Below are 16289 nucleotides of genomic sequence, written 5' to 3' on the forward strand. Positions count from 1 at the left end.
GATGTAAAAAAAATGGGATTTCATCAAATCTATGCTAAATGAATTAGTTTGACAATTGATGGAACAATTTATTTAATTAGTTTGACAATGATTTCACTATATAAAATTACCAATTACGTTTCATCAATTAATCGATGTCATTATACCGCAAGTCACTTTAAATCAAAATCGTTATCGTTTTCATTAATTTGAAGTCAAAACAATTCTATATGTCAAAGTAAAAAACAATTCTAAGCTTATTTTATTTATCTTTTTATTCGTTTATTAGATAAATTTTCCATTATTTCTTTTTTGTGAAGCACGAAGTTAAACATCTGTCAAATATTTTACATCTTTGCAATTTAAATCTAAACGTAATTAGGAATTTCGTTGCGCTTCCAATTCAATAAACAGGATTCTTTTTTTTTTCATTATTATAATTACTTCTGACACAAACCATATAAATAATTACTAGAAAAACTGCTTTTAATTTTCGACTATTTTTCTACTCCATAATTAATACGTAAGATAAACCTGGCGTTCCTTTTCAATTATTTCTCTTAACACGAGAATGACATTCCTTTTTCCCTGATGGGGATTTTTCTTTCTCAGTTTAGGGAATTCCAAACGACAAAAAGTGCAAAATGAGGAGATATTTATTTCCAAGCGTAATGATAACATGTCTGGCTAGTCGCTATTTCTGCTTTCACCAGTGTTGGCAATTTTTGCGCAGTTAATTATTTTCTCCCTCAGAAAATTAAAATTTCAACTGTCAGGAAGGTACGAGAGGGGTGCGCGAGAAGGTAACAGGGCGTGAGGAAACGTTTCAGATCGTTTGGCAACAATTACGCAGCCTAAATGCAAATTAGAAAACCAAACTTCATGCTCGCATTTAACGGAGTGAATGCTCACCTTTTTTTGTTCCTGCTTGTTACACTTTTCGCAATTTTTCTTCTTGCTATATTAATTACTTTGTTATAAAGTGTCAGGACTAAACGTGGAAAATAAAAGAGTCAGTTTATAGTGGTATTAATCAGAAAGTTTTAGAGGGATGCTTTTTGTCTGACGAAAGAACATTTTTATAAACGATCCATTATTCCGCTTTAGTAGGATCGGAAAATTATAACACGGGAAAGATTTTTTTTTTCTTATTTACTGATTAAATGAGAAAAGTCAGTGATGATGAAAATTATGCAAATGTAATCTGAGAACTATACACATAGGTCCCCATAGCTACTTCGCTTCATTTTTAATCACAAAAACTGCATTTTATTTCCATTAGGATCTGATGGTTTTGAATTAAACATTAGTATCGGTGTATTATCAAGAAAAATTAATTAATATTTCATTTTCCATGTGGGTTGAATGTACCCATAAAACCAATAACCTCTTTAGTTAATGGGTGTGTAATTATTTGCAGTTGTACAAAAGTATTTATTTTCTTGTATACGTACTATAGTGAGAGTATAGTAAACATCAAAGAATTTGAACACCAAATTTTGACAAATCTCCGCGTTTTAGATCTTCCTCAATTAGAAAAACACATTTTTGGAAAATATCAGTCAGTCTGTATGTGACAAAGATAACTCAAAAGCGCTTCGAGCTAGACGGTTGAAATTTGGCACACGGTCTTTGTACCAAATTTGTAGATTTCTATGAGATTTTCAACAAAATCCACACACAGGAAGACTGTCTGTCCGGCTGTTTGAATAGTTACAAAACGAATAGAGATAGATAGATAAAGTTCGGTATACAAATTTAACATCTATAGTGTAGAAACCTATCACGCTTTCAGCCAAATCCAACAGCCAATCCGTCTGTCGGTCTGTATTTTCAGAAACATGTAAATGCGATAATTCAAATAAGCAATGACTTAAATATATCAAACTTGGTATGGGATTTTGTGGCTACAAGTGCAGTGTTGTGTCACTTTTTGTTTCACTCGGTTGAGAAAAACGTACCTAAAACACAAATTCGATTATTTTGGATACTCTTAACATATGCCAGGGATTATTTGCCAAATAACCCGCCAAGAGTGACACAGTAGACGCAACAAAAATACTAAATTTAAGCCAAAAGTTAATATTTCGTACGCCAAGGCTATGTAAGGCGTTCGCTAGCATAACAACTTTATTAGAATGTATATGAGAAAGTTTTAGGGAGACCACTACATTCTCGCAAACGAAACTAAAGAATTATAAGAGATTTTGATCAATATCCATGTTGCAGCGCCCTCTGAGTTAAAAAAAATGGAATTATATCTGTTTGTTATTTTCTCTGTTGCCTGCGAATACGATAATTCAAAAATACTTCGTGTCATATGGATCAAATTTGATATATAATCTTGATCACCAATTTTGGAGATTTTCAGCAACTTTTTTATATTTTCCATATGGACTTAAGTATTTAACTATGACTATCTTTATTTTATGTTAGATAGATAGATATAAATATAGATATAGATAGATAGATAGACAGACAGACAGACACACAGACAGATAGATAGATAGATATAAATATAGATATAGATAGATAGATAGATAGACAGACAGACAGACACACAGACAGATAGATAGATAGATAGATAGACAGACAGACAGACAGACACACAGACAGATAGATAGACAGACAGACAGACACACAGACAGATAGATAGATAGATAGATAGACAGACAGACACACAGACAGATAGATAGATAGATATAAATATAGATATAGATAGATAGATAGATAGACAGACAGACAGACACACAGACAGATAGATAGATAGATAGATAGATAGATAGATAGACAGACAGACACACAGACAGATAGATAGATAGATAGATAGACAGACAGACACACAGACAGATAGATAGATAGATATAAATATAGATATAGATAGATAGATAGATAGACAGACAGACAGACACACAGACAGATAGATAGATAGATAGATAGACAGACAGACAGACAGACACACAGACAGATAGATAGACAGACAGACAGACACACAGACAGATAGATAGATAGATAGACAGACAGACAGACACACAGACAGATAGATAGATAGATATAAATATAGATATAGATAGATAGATAGATAGACAGACAGACAGACACACAGACAGATAGATAGATAGATAGATAGACAGACAGACAGACAGACACACAGACAGATAGATAGACAGACAGACAGACAGACACACAGACAGATAGATAGATAGATAGATAGACAGACAGACACACAGACAGATAGATAGATAGATAGACAGACAGACAGACACACAGACAGATAGATAGATAGATATATTGAATCCATGCGTTCCTTATGTCCCACTACTGGGCCATAGAGATGTGAATTGGAAAAATATATGTTTTCGACTATATGCAGAATACGTCGTGATAGAGAATGACGTGGGCAATATGTAGATCACTTCGTAACAGAAAATGTCGTGGACACTCTGCAGTGCACGTTATTTGCAATGGAGTACGTAGTGGGCAGTATGTAGAGCACGTCATTTGGAAAAGAATACATAGTGAACAGTACGCAGAACACGTCACTTGGAAAAAAGTACGTAGTGGATAGTATGCAGAGCTTGTCATTTGGAAAAGAGTACATAGTGGATAGTATGTAGAACACAACAATTAGAAAAGAATACGTAGTGGACAGTATGCAGAGCACGTTATTTGAAATAGAGTATTTTGTGGACAGTATGCAGAGCCCGTTATTTGAAATAGAGTATTTTGTGGACAGTATGCAGAGCACGTTATTTGAAATAGAGTATTTTGTGGACAGTATGCAGAGCACGTTATTTGAAATAGAGTATTTTGTGGACAGTATGCAGAGCACGTTATTTGAAATAGAGTATTTTGTGGACAGTATGCAGAGCACGCCACTTGGAAAAGAGTATGTTGTGGATAATATGCAGAGCACGTCACTTGGAAAAGAGTATGTTGTGGATAATATGCAGAGCACGCCACTCCGAAAAGAGCATATAGTGTACATATGCAGACTGCGCCACTTGGAAAAGAGTATGTAGCCGTCAGTATACAGAAGAGGTCACTTGGGACAGAGTATGTATTGGGTACAGCGGCGAGTTTAAACATTTTGTAGCTCCAGATTGTGCACATTGTGAAGTCCCACGTTAATAAGTTTTTCAAATGAATCATTCAAACTTTTACTCCTTAACTTTTACACTTAGTGAGACTGGATACTGAATTTCATTCGTTTAGCTCACACTGTTTCTGAGTTTTCACGTTTACAAATATACAGACACATTTTTTTTTCTTTTTCAAAATCTAAAATGTGAGCATTCATTAAAATCTTGAGGTGGAATTTTTGATAATTTCATGATTTCACACAGATTTATTGCATTATCTTGTTATATTCATCAACGTTAAGACCTTTAATAAGATAGATAAAATTCCTTAATAACTTTACAGATCACAAAAAGTACTAATAAATATTTTGACTGTATGATGTGGTTTTAACTTCCAAATTAGCTATTTAATTATGATCAGAAATTTTAAATAGTATAATGTTTCAATATCTAATCCCAAAGAAAAGAAAAAATGGCGTGTTAACTGGGTATATTTTTTGGTCAAACATAAACGTGCATCAACATTCCAGTTTGCTTATTTCGTGCCAAAACAAAGAATGTTGATTAATTATTGTTAATGAACCATTATTAAAATAATTAACAATTCGAACTGGTGTCATCTAGTAAGCTAAATTCAATTCAATCCATAATAATTTAAATAAATCAAATGTAATCTCAATCCACAAAATATTTTGCACGAAAACCAACGCAACAACCGTTCAGCCACCAGTGAGGATTGAACTCACGACCCCTGGTTTACAAGACCAGTGCTCTAACCACTGAGCTATGGTGGCTTCGGCAGAGAGTGGAAAGCATTCGAAACGCAGCGTGCATGCAAGATAAAATTTATCTTATCCACTCATCTACAACAGTCGCTGTTCAAACAGAGAACCATCGTAAACTGTAATGATAAAAACGTTTTTATTTTGATTATCAACAAAATGTGTGTTGTTACTTGAATTAAAAGCTAAGTAAAACTTTTTTATATTTATAGCTTGAAATGTGTTTAACAGTTTAAAGGGCCATTTTTTTCTAGCCATATTATGTTAAAATATTTTTTAGGCTTGCACTTAGAATAAGAAAAGGGATTCATTTAGCTTATTAGATCAATTTAATTTGATTGATTAATTAATTTGCTTAATTAATAATTAAGTAACAAATCAAGACACGTCATTTTGTGTGAGATAAAGAACTGAAGCATCTAAGTTTCTGTCTTTCTACAATAATTTGTCAGAACTTATGCCAACCTACATAATTTCATACAAAGATTGATAAATTTGGTGGGAAGCATACCTCTCACGGCCCTAGAAAAGGTTAAGAAGGCCGCTCTTACTGTAATAGCTTTACGAAGAATAAATAAATTTGAATAAAGAAGCAAATATCAGGAACGAATCTCGAGTCATAAAATTATTAAGAAACTCTTAAATTTAGTGTCCCCCCCCAGAAAATTAGCTTAAAAACAAGTAAATAAAATATTTTTTTTATTTAAGGAGAAACATGCATAGACTTTTTTAATAATACATTTCATTCTTTATGATGTATTGGAAGGACTTCAAATTTTATTTATTATTAAAATTTCTTTCAAATAGGCTTGACCAGTGGGAAACGCGGTCCGAAAAAAAAAAGCTGGAGGGAGAGACTATGGAAGTATCTTTTGACCTTATAAAAGTTTAGAAGTGAATTTGGGAGAACAGTGTTTTGATTTGATTGGCAAATAGATCAATTGTGTACAATTTTACAGTTAGAGTGGAAAAATAAAAGCCTGGGTAAATCAGAAATTAAATTGAAACCGGAATTCAGGTGACTAGAAAAAAATTATTTTCATAACGTAGATATGTAGAAATTATTTCATGCATATGTTACAAACTTAATATGTTTGCACTTGAAATACTCAATTCCCCCCATCTTTCTCTCGGTTGGTGAGTGCTATTCCTATTAATTCAAGATATTGTACGATATTTCCCCGATGTTACTCGATATTCTGGAATGTCGGAGAAAATCGTGACGATATTATAACAATATTTATTGCTGGGCATTTTGTGCTAATAGGGATTTTTGTTAGTGCAAAATATTGTACAATATCTCCCCGATGTTCTTCTATATTCCGAATGCCACTCAACAATATCGTGAAAATATAGTAACAACACTCAGCGGCGTATTAAAGAATTATGAGGTTTCAGACAGTGCACATTAAGAGTCCCCTTATTATTTTTTTTTAATAAGCTGGTTGATTTGGTTCCAAATTAACTTAATCTAATGATTTATGTTAGGTAATTTTTTTAGTCATGTACAGAAAATGCATATGTTTATAAATGCTTCAAAACCTGCGAGAATGTTATGAAACAGATAGGAACCTGACTGACGGACTATTTGACAAAGTGCTGATTTTATGCTTATATTTTTATATTCATCAAATTTGAGTATTGCATGATTATTGGTTTGTTAGGGTAGTAACATTTTTTAATCGACCCATCTACAATTCCCACTGAGCCCAATGGTCTAATCAACCTAGTTGAAAATCCGTTCCTGAGTGGACATAATGCCCGTCACTTGGAACAAAATATGCAATGGATTCTTTTCAGATGAACCCAGACTTATTTTGGAAAATAATTCTAGTCAGGTTCTTTTCTGGAAAGCACTGGCCATATCTGAACCGTAAGATGATGAACCTCTGATGCACAAAATCCCACCTCTTCGTGTTGGTGACAAACTTTGCAGAAGAATAGAAGTGCATCAGCTTTTTTTTAATCCAAATATATATACGTCGACCCATCCAAGACAAATTTATTTGCAAAAAGCCTTCAAAACAATTTTGGATATGATGCAAATTTTTATACTCATTTACATATTTAATTTTAAAAGTATACATTAATTTTCATCTATCTAACTTGTTGCGATTTTGAACTACACAAAGAAGATGTACATGTACAACAAAAAAAGAAAGACTGTATTCAGACGAAAAAGACATATGGACTTCCCGCAGATGGATTTTTCTCAGATTTTAATAGAAAATCATTAATTTTGGTGATACCAGAATTAAAGCAAGACTGCATACCACATTTCATTTCTCTATCTTATCCCATCTTAAGATTATCATGTTTGCATATAAGCAAACATAATTTCAAAAATGCTTTTTTTTTCTTTTTTTTTTTTACGGACTCATGGTTTTAAAATGTATAGATTCATCAAATCTTGTGCTCGAAGTTTTGGCAATTACAGCACTTTCTTAATCATATACATCATATATGAGAACATAAAAATTTTGTTTTTGATATTGCTTGCCCGTCTTTTTAATACGAAGGAATAACTTTATACGGCTGATTTCGAATAAAACATCCTCCCTTATAGCCATTATTAACATTTATTTGGACAGTCGTAATAAATTAATTAGAGTCAGCTGCCATTTTATCTTAATAGTATGGCGAAAAGATACACATAACAAATATCCCAATAATGGATAATCGGAAACTAATTCTTCCATTAAGTTTGAGATATGGCCGCCTCCTTGAGACAGTGACGGATCTCCAATCCAATATCTCCAGAGCAACAGAAGCAAGAAAAATAATTCATTCGAAATAACAGACCCATTTCTCTCTCCCGTTTAAATGGAATTTCCATTTTCAGTGTAAAACAACACACAAAACGAGTCCTTAAAGCGCAGGCATACTTTTCCCTCCAAAATAATCCTCTTTGCAGGCATTTTGCTTCTTATCGCCGTTAAGAATAATAGGCCGGGTTCGTTGTTTAAAGCCGAAATCCCTCCCCCTTCCCAACCCCCAGCCATTAAAGCGGACGTGATCGGGCATAATATATTCCTCGCAAAAGCAAGGCCGCGGAATGGTAATTAATTTATAGCAAGCCGAGCGCTGTAAATCATGGTAAATCCCCCCCAAACAGATTCCGAAGGTATTCTAAATTTACAAAATTATATTATACCCCTTGACTGATAGCCCGGCGGGATTTATCAAAATGAGAAACTAGACGTTTATATTATTAATGGAGGGCGATAATGCACGTTTAATGTCAGGATATTATTCCATCATTAAGAGCAACGAGAGTGCTCGCCGGTGGTATTACGGTCATCGTTTGTTAAAAGGATTTGATGCGTGCCATGTGTTGCTCGTGAAGTCGTCTTCGCCCCTGAAAGAGTCCGGCAGGCCAGAATCTCTGGGACGTTAATTCGGGGATGATTTCGATCTGGCTTTTAGATTTCGTCTCGCTGGCAGTGGTGTTAAATCGTCTGATGGTTGGTGATTGGCCATCGTTGTTTAATGGCCCCGAGTTTCCTAAATACTGTCTGGTGGATACAATTCAATTTATCGAGATTCGAATACTCATAATAAAAGTGGTTATATACCATTTCTGTAATTATTTAAGTACGGTGAATGAGATGGATATTTTACAAAATAAAATCCAAATTAAAAGTATTAGAGAAAAGATAGTAAATCATATTACTGACTCTCCAACAACCCCGAAGGCCCACGGATAATAAATGAGCCTTTTATTTTGAAAATGGGACAAGTCCATTTTTTGTTATTGCAAGATATTTAAAGGTTTTCATTTCAATAAATTTAAAAATATTGGTAAGTATTAATAAATATATATATATATATATATATATATATATATATATTTGTATTTTGTTGTATCAGATGACATAAGTTTATAATCTAATAGTATTAAAGTGCTGACTCAAAATATAAGAGTTTTATTATAACTAAATGGACTTGTCTCCCTTTCAAAATTAATGAATTATTGAAAACGTTCATTTAATTGGGATTATATTTCAGTTGCATTCAGCCTTTTTTTAATAATAAAAACAAAATAATATTCAAAAATTTATATTTATTTATTCATTTGTTAAAAAGTCAAACAAAACAAAGAATATTCTTGTAGAAAATATAACATAACAAAAAAAAAACAATTCAGTTTTATTAAGAATTTCAATGAAATTATACATTTTCAGTTTATACGTAGGTATAATTAAATTGAATTTTATTCAGGATTTAACATTTTAGCATGTTCATGATGAACAGGAGGTATATATGGTAACAAATCTACCATGTCCTTGCATTTTTCAGATGTAATAGATCTCCTCTTTTTTTATGCATAAAAGATAATTTTATATTTCTGAACTTACTTGGTCTTCCTCGTTGTGGAAGGAAATCGATAATTTGGAATTGAGCATCTCGTTCTGTCGAAGTTTTGTAGAACATTTTGCATAGTGCATCCCTTGTAAATCTGATCCAGCATATAGTTAAACAAGTCACGTTTTCTCCATCGGTATTTTTACTTCTTTTTAAATCCGCTTTCTTCGGAGGTTGGGTTGAAAATAAATATTCGCGTTTCATTTTATGTATTAAACATTTATTATGTTTTCGACAATTTCGTATTATTTTATAGTAATCCTGGGGAATATACAAAGAACTGGTTTCCGGATTGCCAGTTCTACCACTTCAAAATCACGATCGTTCGGTAAAATTGAATGTCCAGACAACAAAAATTTGTGATCAATGATATCTATTTCATTGTCACTGGACTAAACAATCGGTGTTGGAAGTAAACACGAAACACAAAATTGAGATATACTTTTTATTATTTATGAAATACTGTACGACCACCGAATTTCATTATCAAAGACAGATAGCTAGAAACATCCTAGATTTCAGACATGATATCAAACGGCCACATTTGCTTCACCATACAGCAACCGGAACTAAATTTTTCCGTAATATATTCGGTCAAAAATAATTTCACTCTAAGATGGCTAACTTGCACCACTTTCAAAATAAACAGTTCAATACTGTTAAGAGCTAAAACTTCCATCACCAAAATACTAGAATCTGATTTTTTTAAACTTTAAATTGTTTAAGCATAAAAAGATCACAACAACTTTTATCTATAACTACCATTATCTCTATTTTTTTCAAAAATGGACTGCCCTTCTTTCAAAATAAACGGCTCAAATACTGAATGAGCGGATCATCACAGCAGCAACACTGGAGGGAACTGTAATTGAGTCCTGAGGACCATTACCGGCCATGGCACAACCCTCCCCTAAGCTAGTATGGCCCGTCATCGGTGGTAAAAGCCAGGCCCCCACCTTTTCCTGTACTCTCCAGAGTGGTGACATCCAATTACCATGCTGAAAGTATCTACTTCTCATTTTCAGGTGCCCGCCGGGAGAATAAGAAAAGATAATAAAAATTACATTTAAAAATGCAATTTAAAATCTATATATTTAAAATAATTAGAGACAAACAGGAAAAATAAAACAAGTCTCTCAGCCTTAACTACTGGTCCGATATCATCAATGTTTATTTCATTAAAAAAAACCCATAACGACTAGATATATCACCAACGATCGCCACATTTCAACCTGTGGGAGTGAACTCGCAAATTTTCTAATAAAGGTATTAAGAGAACGCTTTGCATGGCATTAACATACAATAGTTAATGCGAAATATTATATTAACTTCGGAGTGGATTTATCACTTTTATTAAATCTCGTCTTCTCCTTGGCGAGTTATTTGGCGATTAATCCCAGGCATGCGTTAATAGTAACCGAAAATCGAATTTGTGCTTTAGACGCATTTTTTCAACCGATGGAAACAAAAATTTGACACAAAACTAGACTTGTAGTCTCAGAATCTCATACAAAATTTGATATATTTAAACACTGTGTTTTTGAATTATCTCATTTACATATTTCTGAGAGTACAGAACGACGGACAGTCAATCTGTCGATGAATTTGGCTCAAAAACTGAAAGTTGCCTAAATTATGTTTATTAATTCTATATATCGAATTTTATCTTTCTGGCTGTCTTAGTTTTGCAATTATCATGTTAATTTATATTCTAACTGCCGGATAGACAGTCTTCCTCTAAACAGATTTTACTCAAAATTTACTAGAAATTTGCACATTTGGTGCAAAGAGCGTTATCTTTGTCACCGACAGACATACATCTTCCAAAAATGTGTTTTTCGAACTCAGGAAGGCCTAATCCGTGGTGTTCGTCAAAATTTCGAGTTCGAATTTTTTGACAATTATTAAACTTTCTCTATACTACGTAAACGAGAAAGTAAAAACCTTTTCTCTTTTACATTATTCATTGGAAAAAACCATGGCAGAGTTTCTCGACTTTTGATCGAATTCCGCAATCTTTTATTTTATATGGAAGCTCATAATCTCTAAATAAGAATGAATGATTAATTGTCCTCTGATACTTCCATTTTCTTGAGATACATATATAGAAAAAAAATCATTGATGCTTTCTCTATTAGGAAAAACCACCACAGCCGCAACCATTGAATCGATTTCTTCAATTTTTGTCTCATATTAATGCTCGTGACCACTAAATAATAATGGTTGCCTATCTTCCACAGCTTTTCAACTCCAAAAAAATATCGTAAAATGATATATTAGAAGAACTGCAGCTTTAAAAAGCAGAATGCTTTCTCTAATTTTATTAGCCAATTAATTTTTTCTCTTTGAATGTATAATATCATTAACTAATATCTTGATATGATGTTTTGTTGAAAAAATTAAAGACGCTTCTTTACAATTGCATGGTATAAAGAATCTTTGGAAAATAATATTTTTCAATGAAAAGAATGAAACTATGATTTGAAATGTATTTTTTGAGATCAAAATTCCACATTATAACGACTGTTTAGTTCCTCCTTTTCAATAAAAGTCATGTTAAATATATTATTTTATAAATCATTTTTTTAAAATGTTCAGATTCAAATTGTGGTGCAAATACAAATACAATGTAGTTCAAAATAAGCAAAATTGATTTTAAATAAATAAGAAAACAATGATTTTGAGAATAATGATATAAATTACTTAATCAACGTTTAAAAAAAATAATATTTTTGAATATATTGCACAATATTATTTATAACAAATATGACAAAATTGAGAAATTTATTATGAAAATCATAAATATTTGTTAAACATTTTCATTTATTGTGTTATTAAAAATACAATATTCAGTCTTTCAACGATTTCGTAATCGTGAAAACAATTCCTTTTTTTTTTTTTTTTTTCAGAAAAACTACTGTTATATTAAAACTTGAGACCAAAAAGAAATAAGTCATTCCGTAAATATTTATTTACTCAAGAAAAAAATATCGTTAGTACAAGTATATGTTTATCTTTATTAATTACGCAGTTCTTTGTGTTCAGCAAAATTTGTAATTATTATCTTCTCCTTTTTGCAAAAAATCGTTTGCCTTTATTCACTTCCTTTTTCCATATCTGAATTAAATTAAATTAGAATTCTAGTTGGAATGAAGAAATGTTGTTTACGAAAAACTCTTCATATATGTATTAGCTGAGCAATAAAATTGGTTAAAATTGCTTTGTTTTTTTACTAGGCAACTGGATTTATCATTATTTGTATGTCGCCTCGAATTCCGTTTTATTTTTATTTTTACTTGGTTAGTGAGATTTGGCGAGTATAAAAAGTTGTTTTTATGCTCTTATTAATTTTGACGCGCTTTAATAGGCAAAAAAATGGCTTGTTAAAATAGCAAATACATAATATTCTTATAAATTTTAACTTTCATATAATACAAGATGTGATGATTCTATTTGAAGGAAAGAGTCTGTGAGTCTTTAAAAATGCTTAAACAATAGAAACAAATGAAGAAGACGCATCGTTTCCGAGGTGCACTTTCTCAACCTTAAAAGTATACATACGCCATATTAATCTTTATTAGAAGTTATAATTGTGGTTAAGAATCTAGCTCTGATTTCAATTTTTCCGATACTAATACAACAAAATTATCACATCTCTATATAATTAAAAAGAATATGTGTTTGTCTTTCTGCTGGCACTCTATAGACCAGACAGTTTGACCTAGAGATTCCACATTTGGTGCAGGTATTCTTTAGATGGTGAAAGTCTGCAAATGGGAGCTTTTTTAAATTAATTAATTAAAATGAAATGAAATCTTAGTGTTTTTCAGTTATAACATCCGAAAATATTGCAGATCAAAAATAATATTTCCGTCATCTTATTGAAAAAAAAATAATGGAAAGAATTGCCAAGTAATTCTTTCCTGAATTTTGAATAATTAAAAACAATTTTTGCAAAATTTCTAACAATGCATTTCACTATTCCATTGAAATTTGGACTTCAACCATAGCTTCAATAAATATTGGATTGTGTGATTTTCCTCTTGCACTGAAAGCTCTTTGTAGTTTATATACTAAGTATGAATGCAAAACCTCAATTCATGAAAAACGACGGACAATTGAAAGATGAATTACCCTTTGATAAAATGGTACCTTGAAGTCACTGAATTATATTCACTTGGATATTCATATATGTAATTAACAGAACAAATTAAGATCAATAGCTATACTTAATACAATAGTTAAGAAATACAGATACGAAATATATATCTCTTATTCTTTAATTCTTACATGGTTTAAAAATCTCAGTATTTTCATACTAAATGATGTACAAGTAATAGAATAGTATAAAATATGTAGAAAAGTTAAAATAAGAACTAGTTTCCAGAAAAATTTAGATTATATGAATGGAAAATATTTTTCCAACATTTTTAAAGAAAATTAAAGCTAATTTATTCTTCTGGAATATTGACTTCTCTAACTGTTTAATTATTTACAGGGAATGAATTTATTTTAAAATTTCAAGTTTGTCATTCGATAAAACTTAAAAACTCAAATTCAATGTAAACTGATATTTATTTGGAAATGAATTACATTTTTCTAAACTTGGTTACAAAATGAATAATTTCAACAACAAGTTGTAATTGTATGTTAAATCAAGACCAAATTTAAAAATAAGAAAATCATTGAAATGTATCCAATGTTGACATATTCAAGATATAAATATTTGAGAATTGGAAGTTCATAAGCATCGCGATTCAGAGATTTCGTACTAAATAAATAAATAAACAGAATTCAATTTTTCTAGCAGTCAGCTTTACTGTAGAGAATGCTGAACATTTCATCAAACACACGATTTAGATTAGATTTCTTACCAATGGATATCCTTACTGTTTTTAACTATAAAAATATTTCAATATTTTTATCGTTTGCGAATTGTATTTGATATATACATCTCAGCTCTAAAAATGAATTCTTTTCTGGTTCAGAATGCAGACGATTATTTAAAAAAATGAAGAATTCTGGCAAATAGAAAATTCTCTGGATTAAATAAGAATTCTTAATTGAATTCGAGAAGAAATTATTTTTTACATTAAGTAATTCCTCTCGAATTCAATTATGAATGAATTCTTTTTGACAAAATAAAGTGGTTTTGCAATACAAAAAGTACCTTTTTTAATTAATAAAATAGTTATTATTTTTTAATAAATAATTTCGTTTTTCATTATTTCCAGAGATCTTTTTGATCATTCGAATGAATCTCAATTTCTTAAGTTTGTTTGTGAATTTTGTCTTTGTCTCTGTTATTTACATTTATATTTGTCGTTCTTTTAGAGTTGCCTTTAGTAAGGATCTGAAATTGCATATTTTGTTTTCTTCATTCACGCTTGTATCATTTTAGAAGTCCTTTGCTCATGTATCTGCTTATTACAATCCATTTATGACTCCAAAAATTTTGAACTTGAATGCAAAATTCGAGAGTTGAAAATCAGCTGAATTAAAATTTGCTCATAAAATTATTGCAAGTATATGTCTATTCTGGATATTTTCAAAATTTAGTTATAATGAAGCAGCTTGCGTTTACAGTTGCAATAAAAATCAATCATTTTCAGTCTCAAATTAAAATATGAAGCTGACTGAATAATGAAAAATTTCTATATGCCAAATTATATCGCAGGAAAGAACATCAGTTATAAAAATTGATATTAGTTTTCCGTATTTCTCAATTTCAGTCGTAAAGATTGTTAATTCAAAATAATAAATCGACAAAATTTTAATGCTCTATAACTTTGAGACAGCAGTAAAATAAGTTTCTAAATATACAACTCGAGAATAAAAATAATACTATATTACAGTATTAGTTATACCTTATGCCAGGAAAAAATATCTGAATTGTAGATATTACGAAAATAAAAAGCGAACCATATTCTTCAATTAAAGAACAACTCTAAAAAAATTGCCCGATTTGAAGAAGTAGGTTAAAAAGCCTTACGAGATATCAATTGGATTCATAAAAATTTTAAAATACTAAAATACATTCCCTAATTCATATACATACTAAATAAATAAAACATTAAAATATATTTTAAAATTCTAAAATACATTCCATATTTCATATACATACTAAATAAATAAAACATTAAAATATATTTTAAAATTCTAAAATACATTCCATATTTCATATACATACTAAATAAATAAAACATTAAAATACATTTTAAAATACTAAAATAATTCCTATATGGGTCATCAGTGGGCTCCTACCGCACAGTCCTGCATATTCAAGAAATATCGTAAAATAAAACCCTTCAACCTCAACAACTGGTGGGATTTCACCAATTTATTTCATTACTTTGAAAAAAATAGTTTATCAATCACAATACTCTATATTATGCTTATTGTGGAAGTATTATTAAAAAAAAATTTTTTACTACTATAAGATGAAATTTATCAGATTTGGTTGATAGGCCCAAATTAATATAGTTAACATAGTTCAGCTAAATGTCGAAGAATTGCGTAATTTGTTAAAATTGGAAAAATACATTAAAATAAGAAAAAACGGTAGTTTATAATATGATCTGTAACATCTGATTTAGTGATACCTAATATTTTTGTTAGATGATACCTTTGGAATATATAATGGATAAATACTATAATTTTGCAATAATATAATTGCACAATTTTTTCTTTCTCGTATGCAGAGAAAGCATTACCATCATCATCATCATAAAAAAATCGTGATTTTGATGAATTTTCATGTTTTAGACCCTCGATTTTTGGAATCATGTCTATCTTCTGTCTTAACGTGATGATTAAAAAAAGCGTTAAGATAGAATGGTTAAATTTAGTATATGGAAGAACTTATAACCAAATTTGTAGATTTTTTATGAGCGAAATCCATTCAGAAGTCTGCCTCTCCGGGAGTTCGATTACAATTAAATTCAATAATTACAAAACGTAAAAAATTAGAAAGATAAAATTTGGTACAAAGGTTTAGCATCTGAAATGTAGTTTCTATTTTAAATTTTTGAACCATATCTGTCAAAAAGTTGACCGTCTTTCGATTTGTATGTGATCTTTT

General features: G+C 30.6%; 1 non-coding gene across 1 annotated transcript; it reads right to left on the reverse strand.

Moving 5' to 3' along the window:
* Window positions 1-4782: 4782 nt before the first annotated feature.
* Window positions 4783-4855, reverse strand: Trnat-ugu (transfer RNA threonine (anticodon UGU)). The gene has a single exon. It is a non-coding gene; the product is annotated as a tRNA-Thr (tRNA).
* Between the last annotated feature and the right edge of the window lie 11434 nt (window positions 4856-16289).

The sequence above is a fragment of the Argiope bruennichi genome, chromosome 3 (genome assembly GCF_947563725.1).
Source record: "Argiope bruennichi chromosome 3, qqArgBrue1.1, whole genome shotgun sequence".
NCBI lineage: Eukaryota > Metazoa > Arthropoda > Arachnida > Araneae > Araneidae > Argiope > Argiope bruennichi.